The sequence below is a fragment of the Myotis myotis genome, unplaced genomic scaffold (genome assembly GCF_014108235.1).
Source record: "Myotis myotis isolate mMyoMyo1 unplaced genomic scaffold, mMyoMyo1.p scaffold_m19_p_1, whole genome shotgun sequence".
NCBI classification, from domain to species: domain Eukaryota; kingdom Metazoa; phylum Chordata; class Mammalia; order Chiroptera; family Vespertilionidae; genus Myotis; species Myotis myotis.
Window position 1 is genome coordinate 129,157,571 of NW_023416313.1, and position 24,347 is coordinate 129,181,917.

General features: G+C 43.0%; 1 non-coding gene across 1 annotated transcript; it reads left to right on the top strand.

Moving 5' to 3' along the window:
* The first annotated feature begins 23,869 nt into the window (after window positions 1-23,869).
* LOC118662218 lies at window positions 23,870-23,987 on the top strand. The gene has a single exon (XR_004969638.1). It is a non-coding gene; the product is annotated as a small nucleolar RNA SNORA26 (small nucleolar RNA).
* The last annotated feature ends 360 nt before the right edge of the window (window positions 23,988-24,347 follow it).

Genomic DNA, 24,347 nt, shown 5'->3' on the forward strand with positions numbered 1-24,347 from the left:
TTTAAATACTGTTTATAGATATTTTAAAATTATATGTGTTAATAGAAAAATTTGAGGCTCTTATACAGAAGGTTTGGCTAGTGCTGAAGTCTTCAATTTTGTGTTTGTTGCCCTAGAGATTCTCAGACTTAACCATATCATTCAGCTGAAAGCAACCTATAAAGAAATCAGTGTCAAATATGATTATACATTTTGGTTGCCTCTACTAGGAAGAAATGGAAGGGATAGAAATCCAAGTGTAGAATGAATGAGAATGTTTTAGTGCACAGTGTTACCATGATGAAGTAGGTAGGTCCTCCATTGTAAGCAGCCTTACAAAGTACAAAGGAGAAATATATTTTGTATAACTGATGTATTTTATGGTCTGAACAGTCATTACTTTTCTCTCACTACTGCCTTTATTTTTTTATTTACTTTTTATATGTTTTTATTGATTTTAGAGGAAGGGAGATGGAGAGAGAGATAGAAACATCAACGATGAGAGAGAATCATTGATTGGCTGCCTCCTTCACATCCCCTACTGGGGATTGAGCCTACAAGCCAAGCATGTGCCCTGACAGGGAATCAAACCGTGACCTCCTGGTTCATGGGTCGATGCTCAACCACTGAGCCACACTGGCTGGGCATCTCACCACTGCCTTTGAACAAGCTCTTTCTGATCTCTCTTCTGTGCTCATTGATGGCAATTCTGGGAGTTTTCATCACCTTCAGTCCACTTTTGGCTTTGAGAACTATTACATTTTCAGGTATTAAAAGTTCAGTGAAGTATAACACAAAACTTCAACCTCATCTCCAATGCCCAGCTTCTCTCCTTCCTCTTTGCCCCTTAAGCCATGGTTCAGGAATCTGCCACTGGTAGAGGGGAGTGGGGTCTGTGTTCTCATTCATGCTCCACCATGCTCTTTCACTTCTCACTCACAAATGTTTTCCTAAGTGGAAGTGGGACAAGGAATGAGAAGGGATGAGAGGAGTAAAGCTCTTTTCACATAGATGATATTGTTTATAATTCTCTCTGCAGCCCTCTGTCTGTAAGCCTCCAAATGCTAGCTCTTTGGGGGTCCTCTGCCCACACTATGATGCTCTTTGGCTAACCCCTTCCATTTTTAAAGTAGTTCCTGTTTCCCTGGCATGGCACCCCAGCTTCTTTCTGTAATTTCTTCATCTAGATTGGAAGCCCCCTTGGCTGGGGTCCCTTCAAGATCTTTTATGTGTAGTTGCTTGCCATAGCCTCCCTTTGCTCATGGGAACCCTCCCCCCCCCCCGACACACACACACACACACACACACACACACACACACACACACACACAATGAAAGTGAAGACTACAGACTACTGCCCCCTGCAGCCTATCCTCTATGTGCTATGTAGGTTGATACAGAATGCCCCTGCCTTCAGAATCTTCCAGTTGGGAAGCAGACATTGTTTTTCCACATGGAACCACCCTCACCTGGCATGGGTTAGGAAGACAACCTCACTCCTTCCCCATGGAGGGGCAGTAAAGTCGAGTGCTAGTCACCAACCACCCTCACCTAGCTGCACACTTGCAGGGTGCATTGGTACTGGGCTCCCCACTTAACCTTACCTCTGTGACTAAGCACCAGCCACATCCAGCTGAGCTTGAGCTCTGGGCCTCTGACTGCTTGGCCCTGGGAGGTTCCGTAGTAGTGGGTTTACTTGGTCAAATGATTTTAACATATGCACAAGTAAGATATTAAAAATGTTTTTATTAAAGGGAACCTCAAATTATTTATGGTTAGGCCCCACAAAACCTGCTTACCCCATCTTCTGAGGGAAACTACTCAGACTCAAAGTGAATTGACCTCTGATAATTCAAGGCAGACCAAGGATAAGAGATTAAAATAGGATGAGTGCCCCCCCCCCCCCCAAATTGTCTATCTATCCTATCTAATAATAGACAAACATGGTAATTAACCATACCTCTGACATGCTTCCCCATTGGCTAATCAGGGCGATATGCAAATTAACTGCCAACCAAGATGGCGGCTGGCAGCCAGGCAGCTGAGGCGAACAGGAGGCTTGCTTGCTCCAGTGATGGAGGAAGCTAAGGTTCCCCGCCTGCCGCCGCCCAGCTCTGAGCTGCACTCTAAGCAACTATGTTGCAATTATAGAACCTAAACAAACTCCAGAAACCTGCTTTCAGCCAGCTGGGCCTCAGAGCTGGAGTTGCAACAGTGTTTCAATTATAGAAGCCAAACAAACCCAGATACCTGCTTTCAGCAGCCACGGTCTCAGAGCTGGAGTCGAGCCTCAGAGCTAAAGCCGGCTCTCAGCTCCAGTGACAGCCATAGAAGGTAAATAAATCCCAGAGTAAAAAAAAAAAGAAAAAAAGGAGAGGTTGGGAGCTTCAGTCACCCGCCAGCCTGAAAACGGCCTTCTGCCCCTCACCCAGACTGGCCAGGCACTCCAGTGGGGACCCCCACCCTGAAGAGGGTGTGACCAGCTGCAAACAGCCATCATCCCCTCATCCAGGCTGTCCTGGCACCCCAGTGGGGACCCCCACCCTAAAGCAATAAGATGGCGGCTAATTTGCATACTGAAGGCGGGCAGCAGTGGGCAAGGCTGTCGGTGGTCCTGGGACCCGGATCTGTGACCCTGCTGGGTGGGGGGCAGTGCTTGAGGCTGTCCGTGGTCCCAAGACCCAGATCTGTGACCCTGCCGGGCGGGGGGCAATGCTTGAGGCTGTCCGCAGTCCCGGGACACGGATCTGTGACCCTTCTTGGCGGGGTGGCAGCTTGCACAGGGGTGGATCGGCGGGGGCTGGGCAGGGCAGGACACCTGGCTTCCACCCAGCCCCAGTCACTCTGGGCAGGTGAGCAGCGCAGAGAGCCTCTGGACAGGGGAGGCAGGCTGGTGGAGGGCGGCCTGTACCCCCTACATGGCAGTGGTGACAGCTGTGAGCGTGCCAAGTGGAGCCTGCAGGCTGAGCTGAAGTAGCGCCTGTAGTCCAGCAGCGCCCAGGAGTGGCTGCGCAAGATCCGCCTCCTGGCCCAGAAGGTGCAGGATCGTAGGGACAGCCACTGTGGTGGGCCAGACTGACGTCCTCCTGGCCGCACCACGGGGGTTTGCGGATCTGCAAAGCCAGAGGCCTCCGGTGTGCACATCCCACCCTGACGTGCGAACATCCCCCAGCACACTGTCACCTTCCCACGCCTGCAACAGGTGCAAACCAAGGCATGCACAAGTTCCCCCCGCCTCTCCATCGCACTTCCATGAACCCAGCATGCCTAACACCCCCACAGGATGTGCACACATCCCCTCTGATGCGCTCACATCCTTTGGAGAGTGTCTGGGTGTTCTGGGTGCTGAGGGTGGGCGCCTGTGAGATGACAGTGAGAGGGTGGAGTGGTGATGCCCTGTTCCCACGGAGGCCAGTGCAGCTATGAGATCACCTCTGGGGGATTAATGCAGGTGCTGAGGCAGGAGCAGGTGCAGATAGACACACGTGGTGGGCACGGGCGGCCCTCGCTGAGGTGCCTTCGGTCAGTGTTCAAGATCAAGAACCCAGAAGCGGAGAGGAATTCCGTCCTCTCAGTGAAACAGTGGGATATTCGGGGCGACTGTAGAGGAGGAATGTGCATTTTGGGTGTCAGCACCCATGAGCGAAGGCTGCCCTGACTGAGCCTCGCTCGCTTGGGGCCTAGCGCACTCCTGCCAGGCAGCGGGTGACAGGACGTGCTTTTCTGAATTAATGAGAGAAAATGTTGATTCTCCTGCTGCCCATGAAGGTGGAAAGTGAAGTGGGGAGACATGTGGAGAGTGAGCGAGGTTCCCTGTCTGGGGGTTCCAAATCTGCTGTTGGTTTCTTTCACTGCTGACTAGAGATATACAGGGTGTCCCCCCAAAATGTATACACACTTTGAATACCTACTAATTCCAATGGTTTTAAGCATAAGAAAGAAACAACAATGAAGCTGTTATCTGTTAAAAGTGTGGGCACAAACAGGCAGTTGGACATTCCCTGAGGGGTCTCAGATTGGAGAGGGTGAAGGCCAGACTGAGGGGCCCCCCCCCCCCCCAGTGCACGAATTTCGTGCACCAGGCTACTCATATTTATATAAAAGGCTAATATGCTAAGTGTCCATCCGACCGGTAGCTATGACATGAACTGACCACCAGGGAGCAGATGCTCAACGCAAGAGCTGCTGAGTGACAGCAACTTTGCAGAGTGCCTTCTCACACTCTGGGACCCCTTGGGGGATGTCGGAGAGCCGATTTTGGCCTGATCCCCACAGGCCAGGCTGAGGGACCCCACCTGTTGGAGGGACCCTGCTCATTCCGCAGATGCCCTTCAAGACATGGTGCCACCCCAGGTGTGGCCAGCCGGCCAGGGAGGGACCACAGGAGGTTGGCTTTAGGGCGTGTCTTGTCCCATCTCGCCCAGTCCCACCCTGCCGGCCACCTTCTAACTAATTTCCTTTTAGTGTGCACAAATTTGTGCACTGGGTCACTAGTTTTATCATAAGAAACTGGCTTGGAAGTCACCACTTACTTGGTTCAAATTTGGAAAAGAATAGTTTTACTTGTCCTCATTACTCTAGGTAACTCAGCGGCCATTTGGGATACAAATATCTATCAATCTATCTAGTTGTCTATAAGCCAGATAATTTAAAACCTGAAATCAGAGCATACACACAATATAGACCAAACTGCAGAACTACCAGCAGAATGTCCGCTCACTATGATGTGCACTGACCACCAGGGGGCAGACGCTCAATGCAGGACCTGCCCCCTGGTGGTTAGTGTGGTCCCACAGCAGGAGTGCTGCTCAGCCAGAAGCCGGGTTCATGGCTGGCGAGCGCAGTGGCAGTGATGGGAGCCTCGCCCACCTTCACTGCAAGAGGGTTGTCAGAAGTGAGGGGTCCCAGTCTGTGAGAGCCCCAGACTGCGAGATCCCCAGGGGATCAGGCCTAAGTCTGCAGTCGGACATCCCCTAAGGGGTCCCGGACTGTGAGAGGGCACAGACCAGGCTCAGGGACTCCCTCCAGTGCACGAATTTTGTGCACTGGGCCTCTAGTCTATAGTAATGAAAGTATAATATGCTAATTAGACCAGACAACCGAACATCCTTCTGGATGACCTTCCGGACGAAGCTGGGGCTGTGAGGGCTGAGCCCCTTGAACAAATTTTGTGCATTGAGCCTCTAGTATAAAATAATATGGAATATCAATTGTAATTGAAAAAAATTAAAAATATAGGATGCTTGTTAAATTTGAATTTCAGATAAATTATTTTCATATTTAGCTTATATCCCATGTAATATTTGGGATATACTAAAAAGGTTTAGTTGTTGATCCAAAATTCATATTTAACTGAGCATGCTGCATTTTATATAGCTACCCCATACTAGAGAGTTCAAGTAAGCATACAGTGCATTATATAGAGTGACAGCCCATGATAGGGTTCACTAGGGTTCTAGGACACCAAACACAATTATCAAGAGCAGCTTTGATCTTCCGTTTGAAATGGATGTGGGAGTGAAAGAGAAAACATCCCTGGCAGGCAGGTTTCAGGCTTCAGTAGAAGAGCCACTGAAGCACAGCATTGAAAATGCCTGTTCACACGACAATTTGAAGTACATCCTGGACCGAGCCATGCTCAGCTCATCGTCCCATTGAGTTACCCAACAGGAAAATGAGAAATCAAGATGACTGAATATGCTGGATGAAACATGAAGACTCCTAAAATAAGACTTAATGCCTAGAAGTGCATTATTTCAGAAATATTAGTAAGAATGTAGCATTTTCAAAAATGCCACTTCCTGAAAGGAGACACAGTCCATACAGGTAGCTTTCTCGCCCCGTTATGTTAATGCAGGGTGCCAAATCTAACCTCTTGATGGAGATTTCTCCTGGTAGAGTTCAAATTCCCAGGATGTGGACTCTGGACAACTGATGTAGACTAACCATTGTCCTGGAGAAATGAATCAAGATTTTTACCATTCTCCTTCTTTCAGGCATCAGTGAATTTTTGCTTTGGACTCTAGTAACTGTAAGTACTAGGTTCGAGGATACAATTTTATCTGGGATAATTGCACTTACGATCTGCAAACTGCTTTACTTCACAAGTTTGGTAGCTGTAAAGCCAATGTTGTGATGGTCTCACCCTTCTCTTCACATGCTGGACTTTTAAATGGCAGCATATATGAGGGGCTAATGCAACTTCTGTGGTCCAGAATTAACTACACCCTTCCAGCAGATAGCCCTGTCTGCAGCACTTAGCAACACTCCCCCTACCCAAGCATGGAGGACCGTCTAGTGATGCTGTGCAAACTCATACATTAGGATGAAGGAGGAACATTAAACTTCAGTTTCTTTGGATATTTAGCTCACAAGAGCAAGAGCTTTTGGAAATTATATCTTTTAGACTTTAACTTAATAATATTTGGATTTTGATCTTTTGGGAAGTTAATCTTTAGATTTTAATTTCTCAGGAGAAAATTCATAATGGGAGGGGGTTTATATGCAAATTTGAAGTAATTTTATATATTAGAATTTTACTATATAAATAGTAAAAGATTAATGCAAACACATTATTGAATAATCTCAATGTTGAAGAACCTCTGACCAAGTGGTGGGATGTAATTGGGTTGGAGAATAGGATAGAGTGCATGTTCAGCCTTGAGTATAGGTTGGCCCAGAAAAAGGAATTTTTGTATTTAAACTGTTCCAGATCATATTAAAGAATGAAAAGTTTACTAATTAATTTTATAAATTTAGCATAATATTAAGATCTGATATAAAGATAGCAGATAAAGTTATATAACAGTTCTTGTTATTTGCAGTAATTATGTTCTATAAAGTTCCCACAAACAATGAATTAGCAAATACTGAAACATTGCTCCTAGGGGGAATAAATACGTGGTTAGGTTACTGTAAGCCTCTGGTCATAATATTTTCATCACTCAATCAATACATAACCTTGTTTTATGTGTGTTTCTGTTTAGAGACACCTTGTTTAATATATAGTGTTGATTCACTAAGACAGAACTAACAGTTAACTCATGCCTAAACAAAACTTTTCTAATACACATATTTTCTCCCTTAGGCATTACAGTCTTTTTACACCTAGGCACACTGGGCAGCACTTCAGCACTATGCTTGAGCGCCATATGAAAGAGTGAAATCACCAACAAAAAGCACAAAAATGTGAACAACATGGCACTACATATGCCATGTTCACAGTAGAAAAGCTGAAACAAAAAAGCAGAGCATCTCCTTTTTCAACCTCGGCTGATAATCTGAACATCAGGTGATCAAATTTTTGCCACATTGCACATGTCTGTGAAAGATCGTGAAGGTTCTGTGAATTACAAACACATTTTAGCAAGTAGATGTCATTGAGAATAATGAAGACTGCCCGCATGGCAAATTTCATTCATATTAGCAACACAGTTCTAATTGTGGAATGAAAACAAAACAGGTTATAGGAATATAGACAAGAGTTGAATAAATGGAAAGACTACCATGTTTCTAGATGCAAAAGTTTAATTACATAAGATGCAATAATCCGATCAGAATTCCAGTGAGTAGTTTTTTAATAGACAAAGTATTGTAAAGTTTTGGTATAAAAAAAGATGTGTAAGAATTGCCTAAAATTTTTTAGAAAAAATAGAGAATATTAAAATTTACTGTGAATGTATTATAAATAAAAGAGTGTAGCACAATCATAGGAATTTTAAAAAGAGAGTTTAGAAACAGACTCTCATGGAGATGTAATATGTGACCACATGGCATTTCAATTCACCAGAAGATAAGGTGACATTTTCTAGATGGCATTGTCATGATTGGCTTTATATATCAGAAGAACCTAAACTGAGACCTGATCCTCACTTAATAAACACAAAAATAAATTTAAGATATATGATTCAAAATTCTTGTTCTTTTTAGCTTTAAGTATTTTAGGAGAAAATTTAAGACATATATTTTACAACCTTGGGTCAGTTAAGCCTTTAGAAAAGAGAATCTATAAATAGTTTATTACTTAAATTTTTTTAAAATATGTTTTATTGATTTTTTACAGAGAGGAAGGGAGAGGAATAGAGAGTTAGAAACATCGATGAGAGAGAAACATCGATCAGCCACCTTCTGCACACCTCCCACCGGGGATGTGCCCGCAACCAAGGTATATGCCCTTGACCGGAATCGAACCTGGGACCCCTCAGTCTGCAGGCCAACACTCTATCCACTGAGCCAAACCGGCCAGGGTGATTACTTAAAATTTAAAATCTCTATGTTTAAGAATAAGATTAGGAACAAAGTTAAAAAATAAACAAGTCTGGGGAAAAACATAATTAACATATGTGAAAGACCAAGTGTTAATGTTATTCAGCTTCTACAAATTCATAAGAAAAAGAACAGGCATGCACAGAAGAGAAAATGTTTATGTGACCAATAAACATATACAAATATGCTCAACCTAACTCACAGGAACACAAATAAAAATAAGATCATTTTATGCCCATCAGAATGGGGGAAAAAGAAGCAATGGTGTCGTGTGAGAAAACAGATACTTTCCCCTACTTCTGATGGGAATAAGACTCGTTAGTATCATTTGGAGGGAAATTTTTAAAAAGTATGTTTACAATTGTGAGAATGTGAAACTGTTTATTCTTGTATTATTATATACTAGAGACCCGGTGCACAAAAATTTGTGCACTCAGGGGGGGTCCCTCAGCCCGGCCTGCGCCCATTCACAGTCCAGGACCCCTGAGGGATGTCCACCTGTTGACTTAGGCCCACTCCCTGGGGGATCGGGCCTAAGCTTGCAGACAGACATCCTTCTGGCAGCCAGGGAGCCCTCGGGGGATGTCTGACTAAAGGCTTAGGCCCCAAGGGATCAGGTCTAAACTGTTAGTTGGACATTCTTAGTGCTGCCATGGAGGTGGGAGAGGCTCCTGCCACCACCACTGTGCTGGCCAGCCATGAGCCAGCTTCTGGCTGAGTGGCACTCCCCATATGGAAGTGCACTGACCACCAGGGGGCAGCACCTGCATTGAGCATCTGCCCCCTGGTGGCCAGTGCGCATCATAGCAACCGGTCATTCTGCCGTTCAGTCAATGTGCATATTAGCCTTTTATTATTATTATATAGGATATCCCTATTTCCCCCCTTCTGCCCCCTCTACCCAGCTCTTGCCCCCCACATCTCTCTGGCCATCACCATACTGTTGTCTGTGTCCATGGGATGTGCATATATTTTCTTTGGCTAATCTCTTCTTTAAATTCACTTCTTTAAATTTTTATTTTCAGATAAGTGCTTATAACTGCACTATTATATATTTTCTATTATATCATTTAGAATTAAGATTTTTTTAATTGACCCTTGTAAATTTTAGCACAATTTAATAAATTATGCTAGAAGCAATTAGAAGATTTTTCATGTAATGCATACACATTTCAATTAATATTTTATTAATTTTTAATTTTTAATATTTTAATTTGAAATAATCTCATACATGTAAAAAAAACCTATAAAATACCATAGCACATTATATGTACCCTTCACCCAATTTCTTAGGTGTTAATAATTTAAAAATAACCATTATACAACTAACAAAATTTGGAATATATTTTTCTTATAATCTCTTTAACGTTACTTAATCCATTTACTTTTTTTTTTGTTAATCTTCACCCAAGGATATTTTTTCATTGAATTTTAGAGAGAGTGAAGGGAAAGGGAGAGACACATTGATTGGTTGCCTCCTGCACATGCTTTGATAGGGACTGGGGATCAAGCCAGCAACTGAGGTACATGCCCTTGACTGGAATCAAACCTGGGACCCTTCAGTCCGTGGGGTAATGCTCTATCCACTGAGCAAAACAGGCTGCAGCTTAATTCATTTACTTTTAATCTAAATGTGTCTTTATATTTAAAGTGGGTTTTGTTTTTGATTCACCCTCATAATCGGTATTTTAATTGGTACTTTTATGCCACTGACTTTCAGAGTGCTTACTGATAGAGTTACTACCATATCAGGTGGCTTCTGGGGCTTCTGGGGTGGGCCTGCCTTGCCACCCTGGGACCTGCCGATTGGGTCCCGGGGTGGCAAGGCAGGCCGGCTGCTGGGGCTTCTGGGGCAAGGCGGCAAGGCAGGCCAGCTGCTGGGGCTTCTGGAGCTGGCCTGCATCCCACCCTGCATGCAGTATGCAAATTAGCCGCCATCTTTGTTGGTGGTTAATTTGCATATCACGCTGATTAGCCAATGGAAGGCGTAGCAAAGGTATGGTCAATTACCATGTTTGTCTATTATTAGATAGGATTAGTTATTGTAGTATTTTCCATATGAACAACTGTAAACTTACTTTTGCCCCAACCTGTATGGCAATATTTATTAAATGTTCAATGTTCATGCTGGTTAAATATTCTTAATCCCTCAACATTAATTGTGAAATCCATTCTCCAGAAATACATGTAATATATATTAACATACATTTATTTATCCATTGCGGCATTGTTTATAGCAGAGAAAAGTATAAACAACCTGAATGTCCACCAATAACTAGTATAATAGCCATATCATGGAATAGTCTGCATCTATGAAAAATAATGTCCATAATTCTTTTTCTTTTAATTTTCCAAGATTATACCTTTAAGACCTTGTGAGATCTTGCTCTCAATTTCTCTAGAAATCCCCTTGGTTTTGCAGTGCTGGCTGAGCTTCAGATAGGATAGTATTATGGAAAAATTGTGTTTGTAATCTCGCCTTTAGTAGCAAAACAGGTGTCCCTCTCTGGGGCCACCCACACGATCCTGCTTATGTACTTAAAGGGTTCACAGCTTTCCCCTTCTCCCTCTGAGAGGCAGAGGAAATAGCATCATCCTTCTACCAAACCGTTTTGGATTTCACTGACTCCGGTGAGGTTTGCCCCAAACCCTTAGAAATTTGACCACTGGGGTGGAACCACCTTAAAAGTTTTTTAGAAAACCCTGGGGGAGGCGAAAGGGCAGACTTTAAAAAGCCACAATATGGGTTTTTCAATAACATCTTGAACTTATAACTCTGTGAAATATTGTCTCTGAGCCATTAATGAAACCCACATTGTACCAGTGGCCTTGATGTTGAACACGGGGTGGGGAGGGGGGCTGCATTTACTGTCCTTTAGCTCTGTACTTCTCATCACATTCTTGTTCCCTTTTGTACTTGAAGGGAAGGAACTTCTGGAGCTCCCATTGCTTATGTGACTTTCTCCTGGGAAGAACTGGTTGTGAAATTCAAATTTGACTTTGCTTGACTCTATGCTCCCTGCCTGCCACTGCCACCTGTATAGTTTGAATAACTTTGGGGGTTGGGGGGCCCTGACTTTGGTTGGTTCTCCCCAGTTTGGATTGAGGGGAATTCCCCTAAAACCTTTCAAACCAGCCCAGTGGAACAGGAGTCCTACAAATTAGTAGAGGTACACAGGCCTTAAAGGAAATTGGAAATCTTAGGAATCACAGATTTCTAGGCTGGTAGAGAGTTTAAAGGTGCATTAAAAAAAAAAAATCTGCCTCATTTGCAGACTAAAAGGAAATATAAATTCAAGAAAGGAAAACTTACTTTAAGCTTCAGATGGTTGTTCTAGACCTGGGCAACCCTCAGCTAGTACTTCTTGGCATGTGGTCTGTGGAACTTGTTAAAAATGCAGATTTCCCAGAGACTCCAATTCAGTAGGTCTGGAAATGGGCCCAGAAATAGGGATTTTAAAATATTCCAGGCGATGCACATATTCTCAAAAATGTAAGAATCACTGCACTAGACTCAGTCTACCCATCCTGAGGTACTTCCTCTCTGCTGATGAAGGGGACAGGCAAAGCATCCGAGGTATTAGACCACTAAGGTCTAGAAATTGAGCCCTTAAGCCACCCAAGACATTTTCACTGAAACACAGAGTTGTTCTTCCTGATTATTTAAAGGATAGAGGCCTGGTGCACGAAATTCGTGCACTTGGGGGGAGCAGGGACCTCAGCCCGGCCTGTGCCCTCTCACAGTCCAGGAGCCCTGTGATTGATTGCCCCAAAGAGGTAGGCCCTGCCCACCTGGCTGGGGCTCCGCGATGGGTCTCACCCGCAGAGGGAGGCCCAGGCTACCCGCTGCAGCACTGCCAGCTGGGTAGCCTGGGCCTCCCTCTGCAGGGTGATGGCCAGGCCCTGACCAATCACATTGCACCCGCCTCAGCTGGCCTGGCCCCAGTGGGCGTCATAGCGTGGTTGTCAGGAAGGTCATCTAGACGGTCGTTCTGCTGTTCGGTCATTCAGCCGTTTTGTGTATTACACTTTTATTAGTATAGAAGATTGTGACTTCTAGTACTTGTAAAATTAAAGCTGACACTTCATCTTATTTCTTTGCCTCCATAAGCAAGCCAGTGATCTGCCATCTGGAGAATTTGTGGTTCTCCTTGGGCTGAGGTGATCTGATCCCTCATATGGATGTGCTTTCTGCTGTATGCAGAGGGTGTAAGATGCTGTCATCTGGCATGGCAAGAATAGGCCAAAATGGCTGATGTTTTTTGTGTGCAGTTATGTAGATCTTACTTCTGAATTTGGTGGAAACCATGGACCTCCTCCACAGAAAATTTACATACATAAACTTTTTAATAAATATCTGAAGATACATGGACCCCTTGAACTCAAATTTAGGAAGCCCTGCTAGAGGATATCTCTACTTTGATGACAGGAACTAAAAAAAGTTATGCTCTAGCAGATCTGTAATTTAAAAGATTGAATTTTCAAGGAAACAGTGTCTAGGCTAGGAGCAATACAGTTTGTAAAACGCTGATAATTGTTAAAGCTGGGTTTTAACCTGCTTTCTTTTGGGTTGAACATTTCTGTAGTAAAAATGGGGGAAAATGTTAAATATCTAGGCTTCCTTTATCCCATTTACATTTAGTGTTTCAGTCATTGAGGGAATCTGGGATGTCAACTGGATGTCAATGAGAATCAATCAAGTCACATTGCTAAAATACAATTTCCAAATTTTGCAGTTGTAAAAAAATTCTGTATTACACACCAAATATCTGGCTTCCACTTTAATTTATAATCTGTTCTACTTTCCATGGGGACCAATATCAGTCATCTATTGCCACAAATGGCTGCATAACAAGCATCCATCCCCAAACATGGTGGCATAAAAAAATAAACTTTTATTCTGGATCACTTGTCTGCTGGTCAGTTGGGGCCAGCTGGCTTCAAACAGCTGGCTAACTGGGGAACCTCTGATGATTTCACCCTTCATCTCAGAAGTTCAAGTATGTTCCAGGTGTTTCTCATTTTCTTGGGATTGTTGAGCTTCTCTGGACATGTTCTTCTCATGACATCATCTCAAGAGAGCAAACCTCTGCTTGCATTATGTTGCTAATACTGTAGGCCCCTTTATCCACGGTTTCATTTTCTGTGGTTTCAGTTACCCATGGTCACCCACAGTTTAAACAATATTAAATGGAAAATTCTAGAACCAAACAATTCCTGTTTTAAATCTTGCTGTCCTCTTTCATCCTGCCTGTGACGTAAACCTCCTATTTGTCCAACATCTCTACACTATAGACTATCCCCATTAGTCACTTAATAGCTCTCTGGGTTATTAGATTGACCACCGCCATATCGCAATGCTTGTATTCAAGTCTACTTATTTTACTTAATAATGGCCCCAAAGCACAAGAGTAAGGATGCTGGCAATTGGCAATTCAGATATGCCAAAGAGAAGCCATAAAGTTCTTCCTTTAATTGAAAAGGTATGTATATATGGGAACAAAACAGTATACTGTATATAGTGTTTGGTATTAAGTTGATGGGCTTTGTCTTCTGAAATGATAGGCAGTATAGTCAAAGGCTCAGGTATTTTCCTTCCCAGAGAATCATTCTAAATGTAAGTCAACTTCTCATTTTTTTTTCTTTTACTCAAATAATTTTTTATTTTTCAATTACAGTTGGCATATAATGTTATATTAATTTCAGGTGAACAACCCAGTGATTAGACATTATATAATTTACTAAGTGATCATCTGATAAATCTTGTACCTGTCTGACACCATACATAGTTATTATGATATTGACTATAGTCCCTATGCTATACTTTATATCCCCACAACTGTACTTCTTAAACCCTTCACCTTTTTCAACATCCCCTCAACCCCCTTCCCATCTGGCAACCATCAAAATATTCTCTGTATCTATGACTCTGTTTCTGTTCTGCTTCTTTGTTTATTTTGGGTTTTTTTTTAGATTCAATTATTGATAGACATGTATTTATTGCCACTGTATTCTCCTCCTCCTCTCCTCTTCCTCCTTCTCCACCTTCTTCTTTTCTCCTCCTCCTCCTCCTCCTCCTCCTCCTCCTCCTCCTCCTCCTCCTCCTTCTCCTCCTCTTCTTCTTCTTCTTCTTCTTCTTCTTCTTCTTCTTCTTCTTCTTCTTCTTCTTCTTCTTCTTCTTCTTCTTCTCTGGAAATCTCTATCTGTCCTTTTATCCCAAATGATAGCTTTGCTGGGTAGAATAATTTTGGTTGTAGGTCCTTGCTTTTCATCACTTTGAGCGTTTCTTGCCAATCCCTTCTGGCCTGCAAAGTTGCTTTGAGAAATCAGCTGATAATCTTATGGGAGCACCCTTGTAGATAACTTCTTTTCTCTTGCTGCTTTTAAGATTGTCTCTTTGTCTTTAACCTTTGGCATTTTAATTATGACATGTCCTGGTGAGGGCCTCTTTGGGTTCATCTTTTTTTGGGACTCTCTGCATTTCCTATACTTGTGTGTCTATTTCCTTCACCAGGTTAGGAAAGTTTTCCATCATTATTTTTTCACATAGGTTTTCTTTCTTTCTTTCTTTCTTTCTTTCTTTCTTTCTTTCTTTCTTTCTTTCTTTCTTTCTTTCTTTCTTTCTTTCCTTTCTTTCTTTCTTTCTTTCTTTCTTTCTTTCTTTCTTTCTTTCTTTCTTTCTTCTTTTTCTTTCTGCTTTCATTGATTTCAGAAAGAGGAAGGGAGATAGAGAGATAGAAACATTTATATGAGAGAGAATCATTAATCAGCTGCCTCCTGCATGCCCCCTACTGGGGATTGAGCCCACAACCCGGGCATGTGCCCTGACTGGAGTCAAACCATGACCTCCCGATTCATAGGTCGATGCTCAACCACTGAGCCACATCGGCCGGGCCACATAGGTTTTCAATTTCTCGCTCTCTTCTCCTTCTGGTACACCCATGATGGGAATGTTGGTACTCTTGAAGTTGTCCCAGACATAGGTTCCTTGTACTATCCTCATTCTTTAAAATTCTTTTTTCTTTTTCCTGTTCTGATTGGGTGTTTTCTACTTCCTTATTTTTGAAATCTCTGATTTGATCCTCTGCTTCATCTACTCCACTGTTGATTCCTTATAATGTGCTCTTCATTTCAGTTATTGCATTCATTTCTGACTGGTTCTTTTTTATGTTTTCTATCTCCATTTTTATGTCTCTTTGTTGAAATTCTCACCAAGTTCATTAACTCTTCCTCTAAGTTCACTAAGCATCCCTATAACTAGTGTTTTGAACTTTGCCTCTAGTAGGTTGCTTGTCTCCATTTTGTTTAATTCTTTTTCTGGAGTTCTGTTCTTTCATTGTCTCTTTGTCTCTTCATTTTGGCTGCCTCCTTGAGTTTGTTTCTATGTATTAGGTAGAGCTGATATGTCTCCCATGCTTGGTAGAGTTACATAAGGCAGTAGGCGCCCTGCAGGGTCCTGTGGCACAGCCTCCATATCACCTCAGCTTGAACTCCAGGTGCACCCACCAGTGTACGGTGTGTATACCCTCCTATTTTAGTTGAGCCTTAATTGCTGTTGGCACCGCAACAGGAGTGATTTAACCCCAAACCGATGGCTACACGGACTGGCTTTGACCACAATAGAGGATAGCTGTACAGGAGCCCACCTCACAGAGCAGGTCTTACTTCAGCAGGGGTCTGGTACCCGCTGAGTCTGTCCCTTGAGTATGTCCCTTGTGGAGTAGGTTTGGTGTGCTTTAATGTGGTCTGTAGCTATCTACCAGGTGCACTGGCTTGGAGGTCTCCTAGGAAGTATAGGCCAAGTTTATCTGGCTGCCTGTGTCTTGCCAGGGGCCAACCAGCATGAGCTACAAAGGAATCTGCATATGGCTGCTCCTTGTGCTGGGCTTAGAGGTGCCAAGGAAAGGCCAAGCTGCTAATGCCAGGCCTGAGGCCACTTAGTGAGAGGTATGGGGCACACTGAGGCCAGATGCTGCTTGTTTGAGAGATTTTGGAAAAGTCTGAAGCATGAGCCAAGACAGGCCATTCCTATGGAAAAGCCATTGGAAAGAGTTTGGGTGGGGCCACAAATTGCGTGGGACAGGGCCTCCAGGAATCACCAGGATGGGGCAAACAGTGTGAGCCAGGTTGAAGGAGTCTCAGGGCACCTGCCTTTAGGCTCTGTGAGGGAAGGGCTCAGAAAAAGAACAATGGCCTCTGTTATCACTTCTCTCTGGGACAATGCTGTCCCTCCAGCTCTCACCCTAATGCCAGACACTTCACTTCCTTCCTGTATGTCCCTCATTCCTTTCAAGCTGCTGCCCCAGCAATGGGGCTCAGAGAGAGTGAGTCCAAGTAAGTACATAGATGAGCTCTTCAGATGATGCCTGGGGCTGCAGAAGCCTTCTGTCTCCTAGCCACAATCCCCGCTGGTTTTTAAGCCAGAAGTTATGGGGACATTTCTTCCTGGCACTGGAACACTGGGCTAGGGGTCCTGGTGTGGGACTGGGACTCCTTGCTCCTCAGGGGGATCCTCTGTAGCTGAGACATCCCTCCTGATTTTTATCTGTCACACGTAGTTATGGGACCAGCCCCTTCCGAATCTCTGCCCCTCCTAACAGTCTCAGTGTGGCTTCTTCTTTATACCCTTAGTTGTAGAACTTCTGTTCAGCTAGATTTTAGGTGGTTCTAACCCAGTGGTTCTCAACCTTCCTGATGCCGCGACCCTTTAACACAGTTCCTCATGTTGCGGTGACCCCCAACCATAAAATTATTTTCGTTGCTACTTCATAACTGTAATTTTGCTACTGTTATGAATCGTAATGTAAATATCTGATATGCAGGATGTATTTTCATTGTTACAAATTGAACATAATTAAAGCATAGTGATTAATCACAAAAACAATATGTAATTATATATGTGTTTTCCGATGGTCTTAGGCGACCCCTGTGAAAGGGTCGTTCGACCCCCAAAAGGGTCACGACCCACAGGTTGAGAACCGCTGTTCTAAATGATAGTTGTTCTGTAGTTTAGTTGTAATTTTGATGTGTTTGTGGGAGGGTTTGAGTATCGCATTTGCCTATGCCACCATCTTGATAGAGCCCGGTCAACTTCTCTAGCTCTTTTTGACAATAGGAGACATTTGGGTCTGAAAAGTGAGGTTGCAATTCTAGCCAGTCAGGCTTCCTCTGAGTTTCCTACATGGAAGTGACTCTGGATGTGTTAGGCAAGCCTGACTGGACGTATTAGGCAAGCCCACTGATGCCCCCAAACTCTGGTCCTTCCAGTCCTTTCAGTCCAGCGGCTGCATAGAGCCCAGAGCAGAGGCACCTGCTCCTTTTTCTATGTTCCACCTTCCATCCAGCCTCAAGAGAAGCTGGAACAGCCTGTGCAGGGAATTACCTGCCCTCTGTCATGTACCTTCTGCTCAGGTTTTTTTGAGTAATTTTGGAACAATATTTTTTGTGTATTAAAGGTATTCATGCTTTAAAAATGCTTTCTATATCTTAACAACTTCATCTTAAACATAAAAAATGATTCAGGAGGAAAGATAGGCCTTCTTATTTCATAGATGAGGGGAACTGAGACACAAAGCTCATGGATAACTCCAGGAGCCTGGTGAGTAACCCTCAGCCCAATTCCTGTGTGACCCAGCTGACAGCCAGCTTGTACGGGTGACGCTGACTCAGTTCACAGACTTCTAACCCTGGCTGCAATGTCAACAGATTGCTACAGAGAGGGAAGGCAGGGGTGGGTAGTTGGGTGGGGAGAGATTAACCAAAGAAATTATATACATATATGCATAGCTCATGGACACAGACAATAGTGTAGTGAAGGCCTGGGGGGAGGGTGCGGAGTGGAGGGGGTCAATGGGGGGAAAAGGGAGGCATCTGTAATACTTTCAACAACAAAGATAAATTTTTAAAAAGAGATTGCTGCAGAAGACGTTTTCCCAAAGCACCAGCATCTTCTTGGAGTGGCTCTTTTACTTTGCTAATTTGGAGCTTCCTGTTTGGATGCCTGAAAGTTAATGACAACAGAAGAGGAAAAAATTTTATTTTCATGCCACTAAATCTAATGACAAGTAATCAGTTCCACAGGTATTGTTTTCCGTGACCCTTTTTCCACATGGCACTCTCAGGAAATTCCATTACTATTGATCCCCTCCAGTTTAAATGCTATAATGATGATTTTTCCATTCACAAGAGAAATGGTTATGTACTCAGATTTCTACATTCTGAATTATGTGACTACATATGTGTGTGTGTGTGTGTGTGTGTGTATATATATATATATATATATATATATATATATATATATATATATATATTTGTTGTTGTCCTAGCAAAATTCTCAATGCAGTTAAAATGGTATGTCAGTGTCTTTGCTAAACCCCTTCCAGATGTGTTAAACAGTTAAACAGCATACTGGAAATCAGACTTTACTTTTGTTTGTTTGTTGGTATTTGGTTTTAATGTGCCAAGCATTTTGGACTATTATACCAAGGAGATTACTATAAAAGAGGTTTGTTATCTTTCTCTTTTTCTTCTTTCCTTCCCCTCTTTTAAAGAACTCTTTCAACAGACTCATAAATACAGAGAACAGACTGATGGTTGCCAGAAGGGAGGGGGATTGGGAGTTGGGCAAAAAAGGTGAAGGATTTAAGAAGTACAAATTAGTAGTTACAGAACAGTCATGGGGATGTAAATTACAGCATTGAGAATAATCAATAATATTATAATCATTATGTATGGTGCCAGGTTGGGACTGGATATATCAGGGGAAACACTGTAAAGTATATGATTGTCTAACCACTATGCTGTTCACCTGAAATTAATACAGAATAATAATGAATGTAAACTGTAATTAAAAAAAAAAAAAGAACTCTTTTTCAAAGTAAGAAGTCCAAAGCTTCTTGTGCTATTCTTTGGATTTCTCGCTACAACATTCAAAGCTTTGCCTGGCTGAGAAGAGTTGAGGAGGCTCCCTCCACACTGACAGCAGCTTTCAAAGACTCCCCTTTCCAAGTGGAGAAATAAATCCAAGCTGATACTTGGAATATGTACATCTGCTGCCTTTAGATTTGTGCTCGTGTGAGTTTATTTATTTTTGCTCTGTTGCAAAGAAATTTCTGAATCCTAATTATGGATCCTGACACTCTTGAGCTACATAGATGCACTCAGATTGATGTTCATTTTCTGATGGCTTTGAAAAGCTTTCCTTTTCAACTCTAAACCCTCCAGGGCAACAAGGGTCCCTTTTGAAAGAGGGTCTGTGTTTGCAGGGCTCAAGTTTAATCAGAGCCCAGGGATTAACGCAGGGGTAGTAACCTCAGCCCCCGCTTTATTGACTCTTTCTTGGCCCTTTTCTCTCTGAGAATTGGAGTGACTATATTTAAAAATGTGTTTCTAAATAAAATCTGGCAAGCAGGGTGTCAGCATGGAAATAACCTTTTCAAGATATTTTGGGAAAACAAGATTAGTTACTTCATTAGTTGAAAAAGATAACAGTTGGTGGCTGATTTGGCTGGGATCATGTGTTGGCTCTGCAAGTCAGAAATTGCATTGATTCTGCAAAACAGAAAAACTGATATGAACTTCTTGGACGGTTCATCCAAACTGCCATAAAAAGGTGTGGAATCCTTTGGTTTTCTTCTATTAACCCTTAGCTTGCAGCATTTCATCAGCAGTAAATAAGAAGAGAGGTTGGTCTGATGGGTGGGGCAGTCATGGAATTAGCACAGAGCCCGAGTGTCTGGCAGCTGGTTCACCCTGGAGAGAGGTGTCATACGGAACTGGGCACCAGCTAAAAATCAGACATATTCTGGAACCCGGGGAGATTCTTATCTCCTCCCTTCCTGCTTCCCCACCTCAGGCTCAGCCTTCATTTACCAACTTTTTGGTGGGGCACCTAATTCTTCAGGTGCAGGGTGGCAATGGTGCTGGACCGAGACCCTCACCTCTCAAACAGGAGAGCAGGCACCCCTGGGGTTGGCAGCGATGTATCAGGTCATCCAAGACCTTCTAGAGCAGTGGTTTTCAACCTTCCTAATGCCACAACCCTTTAATACAGTTCCTCATGTTGTGGTGGCCCCCAACCATAAAATTATTTTTGTTGCTACTTCATAACTGTAATTTTGCTACTGTTATGAATCATAATGTAAATAACTGATATGCAGGATGTATTTTCATTGTTACAAATTGAACATAATTAAAGCATAGTGATTAATCACAAAAACAATATGTAAATTATATATGTGTTTTCCGATGGTCTTAGGCGACCCCTGTGAAAGGGTCATTCCACCCCAAAGGGGTCGCGACCCACAGGTTGAGAACCGCTGTTCTAGAGGATTGGAAATTTTTTTAAACCAGTAAATTGCAAGGGAAAAGCAAAATAACTGAATAGATAAAATATTTTAAAGCATAATAATCTCTAAATTTTCAAACCTAAGTATATTATGGAATAGGAAGCTAAATCAACGTAACACTTAACAGTCTTAGCCTTCAATGAACAGACTGGTTTTCTACAGGGTCTCCCGCATGCACCCCTAGATGCTAGGGGCTAACTTTAGAAGCAATGATCTATAACATTAGCTATTGTGTTCCCCCACCCCAACCCTGTTAGGTGAACAGGGTTGAAATATATTTCCTTGCTGAAGAAAACAACTAGATTTCACTGGTAAATTCAGCCTTGCAGGAAGGGGGCAAATCAAACAAACCCAACTAAAGAAGCTACCTTCTCCCTCCTCCTCCCTGGCATTTTCTGGCAAGTCGCAGTGGAGCTGTCCTCAAATGCCTGGACAGAGTCACAACGTCTGTGTTCCAGGTTTCTGCAGGATTGATCTAAGTATCAGTATTTCTGCCTAACTTGCTCCAAAGACTCCCCCAAAAGGAAGCAGTCATCATGAAGAGTTGTTTGAAGACTTTTTACTAACCATACCAAGGACCTTGATGTTGTGCTCTTTCAACTAGGTCCTAGGAAATCCCTAGTTTTCATTACACTGCCCACAAAACTCTTATGCAACAGGCAGTGATTTAAAACAAACAAAGAAACTGCCTCTTAAACTATGCTGGTGTCTTGCTTCCTTAAATCTCTCCAGAGATTTCCCATGAACTCAGAACAAAATGCATACTCCCTGCCATGTACCTACATAACCCAATGATCTCCGTGCCTTTCTTCCCACTCCATCTCTCGCTTCTCTCCTCAGGTCTCACTAAGCTTCAGCCACAGTGACTCTCTCTCTTCCACGAATGTGCCCAGCTCACTGTTACTTGAGGGAGTATGCACGGTGTGGAATCTTCTGTCACCAAGATCTTTGCACAACTGACCTCATTCTGTCACTGAAACATCACCTCTCTGACAATCTACCCCCACCCTGTCGGCCCAGGGCTGCCGTCAAAAACATGTCACCCTCTTTTATTTTCTTCAAGGAACTGAACAGCTACCTGAAGTTCTCTTGTTCATTTGTTTGCTTATATATTGGCCTCTCTTCTCCCATCCTCACCTCACCCCTGAATTTACTTATTTTTAATTGAGATATAATTGACATTATTTTAGTTTCAGGTCTATAACATAATGATTCGATATTTGTAGGTATTTTGAAATGATCACCACAATAAGTGTAGTTAACATCTGTCACCATACATTGTAACAATTTTTCCTTTTTGTCTTGTGATGAGGACTTTTAAGTTCTATTCTCTTAGCAACTTTCAAATATGCAATACAATATTGTTAACTAAGTTGCCATGTTGGACATTATATCCCCATTACTTACTTATTCTGTAACAGGAAGTTTCACCTTTTGACCCCCTTCACTCATTTCACCCATCCCTTGGTCCCCACCCCTGAATTTAAACCCATTGAGAGCAAAGAAGGCTTTATCTGCCTTGTGCCTCACAGTATCTTAGTGCTTGGCACAGATTACATGGAAGGAGCATAGTGAGCATTTGTGGAATGAATGAATGAAGGAATGAATGAGCCAGGCACTGGTAGCGGACACCCCTCTCCCATGTGGCTTGAGGACAGTGGAGGAGACAGGAAATGGTGTTGGAGAGTTTTTTAAGGAACTGGTTTAGTGGAGGGGTTCAAGGAGGGATAAGATACCATCTGAAGCATGAGAGAATTGTCTACTTGATAATTTGGTGATTAGCCTGGATCTAAGGATAACAGTGAGAAAGGGGAGTCACATGGGAGTGAGTAGCCCCCAGAGCAGCTGCTGAGTCTCCCCAAACCCAGAGGACTTTTTCCACTCTTTTCATACTTGAATTCATTGGCTTTCCCCATTTTCTTTCCTTCCTTTCTGTTAAGAAACTCTCCTCACCAAATAAACTGATTTTTTTTCAAATTCTCTTCATCAAATAAACCGACATTTTCAAACTACATTTGTGCACTCCGCCCTCCCCGCCCCTCCGCCCCCCCCTCCCCCCATGCCCATAATAATTTGTTTCCAACACAAACACTTTAAAAATGTCTTTTCTACCCTAGCCGGTTTGGCTCAGTGGATAGAGTGTCAGCCTGCAGACTGAAGTGTCTGGGTTCAATTTTGAGTGCAGGAAGCAGCTGATGGATGATTCTCATCGTTGATGTTTCTCTCTCTCTCTCTCTCTCTCTCTCTCCTTTTCTCTCTGAAATCAATAAAGAAACATTTTTTAAAAATGTCTTTTCCCAGTCGTTTTGACCTTTTCTATTTGTCAGATGGCGATGTTTCTATTTGTCAGATGGAGATGCTTCCATTTGTCAGATGGCGATGTTCCCATGTGTGTGTGATTGGAGCAGAGCTCGGCTTTGGCCAACCTGTTCTGGGGCCCCATACATGCAGCCTCGCCACAGACAGGCTGGAGGGTGCATGGACCCTCAGCGTCTGTCATCTGGGCTGAGGCCAGTGCACAGGAGCCCGGCTCTGCCAGGTACATTTTTGTCACTCCTTACATTGTGTGCACTTCAAAGAAAATTTCTACTTCAGGTTTCCTCTTTATTTAAATTAGCTCTTAACAATGGTGGTTGTAAAAGTCCTTTAAAGCTCAGCAAATTTCTCTGCCCCTTTGTACCTTTCAGAGAGCTTAGTCACATGGAAACAAAGTTAAGTGGGGCCTAGAGATTGAAGAGCTGCTTGAGATTGCAGATGCTTCCACCTGGGAAATGGCCCTGACCTCATTCTCAGGCTCTGAGACTTTGGGGGCCGGTCTCTACCTCTAAGTGAATGAAGCGCCCAGGAAACTCAGTCCTGCCCTCCATGCCTGTCCCAATTCTGAGAGAAACTTCAGTTATGGCCAGTTAGAAAACGCTAGTTCTCCAAATCAGGTATCCCTGAGCTCTTCAGTTCAAGTTCGGGCAACAAGACTGATCTGTAAATTCCTCTTTTGCCAAGTGCCACCCTCCAGTTGACAGAGGATGGCACACTAGAATCTGGCGTCTGAGGAATGTGCTATGTGCCCTCTATGGAATGGTGGCGAGCTCTCAGGACACCAAGTGCCCCACATGCCTCCTAAATTCAAAGAGAAAATGTCTCTTTTGGGGGCTCTGGGGTTGCATGCTAGGCCCTTCGTCCTCCATGGAAGCAATGGATAGATGGTGATTGATTGTTCAAAGCCTGTGAACTTTGAAAAATTAGTTGAATATAAAGTGGATGTTAATCTAAAACACACAGTCTCTAAGGCTGACTCAGTGCCTTAAGAGGCTAACACAGAAGGGTAAAGCAACTCTCCATAAAACCCAGAGAAGAGATGGTAAAACTCCTCTTTGGATCCTGTCTGGAGTCACAGCTGAAAAACAAAACAAAACAAAACAAAACAAAACAAAACAAAACAAAAAAAAAAAACAACACACAGTCTCAGCTAAAAGGGTCATATCTTTGTAGGCAATGATTATCATAAATAAAAAGATCCTGCTTTGTGGGTAAGGGTTCTTAGAAATCCAGAAGAGGAAATATTCTGGTACTACATTTTTTCCTGAAATATTTTTATGAGTAAAGATTGGTCGTTGCTTTAGATAAAAGTTGAGATGGAAAAAAAAACACATATCCAGGAAAACTAAAAACTTACAGCAGCATTTTGGAAATGAGGTCTTTTTAGACGGATGGATATAATTTTTGGAATTGTTTTCTGGAAACTGTTTTTTAACTTGT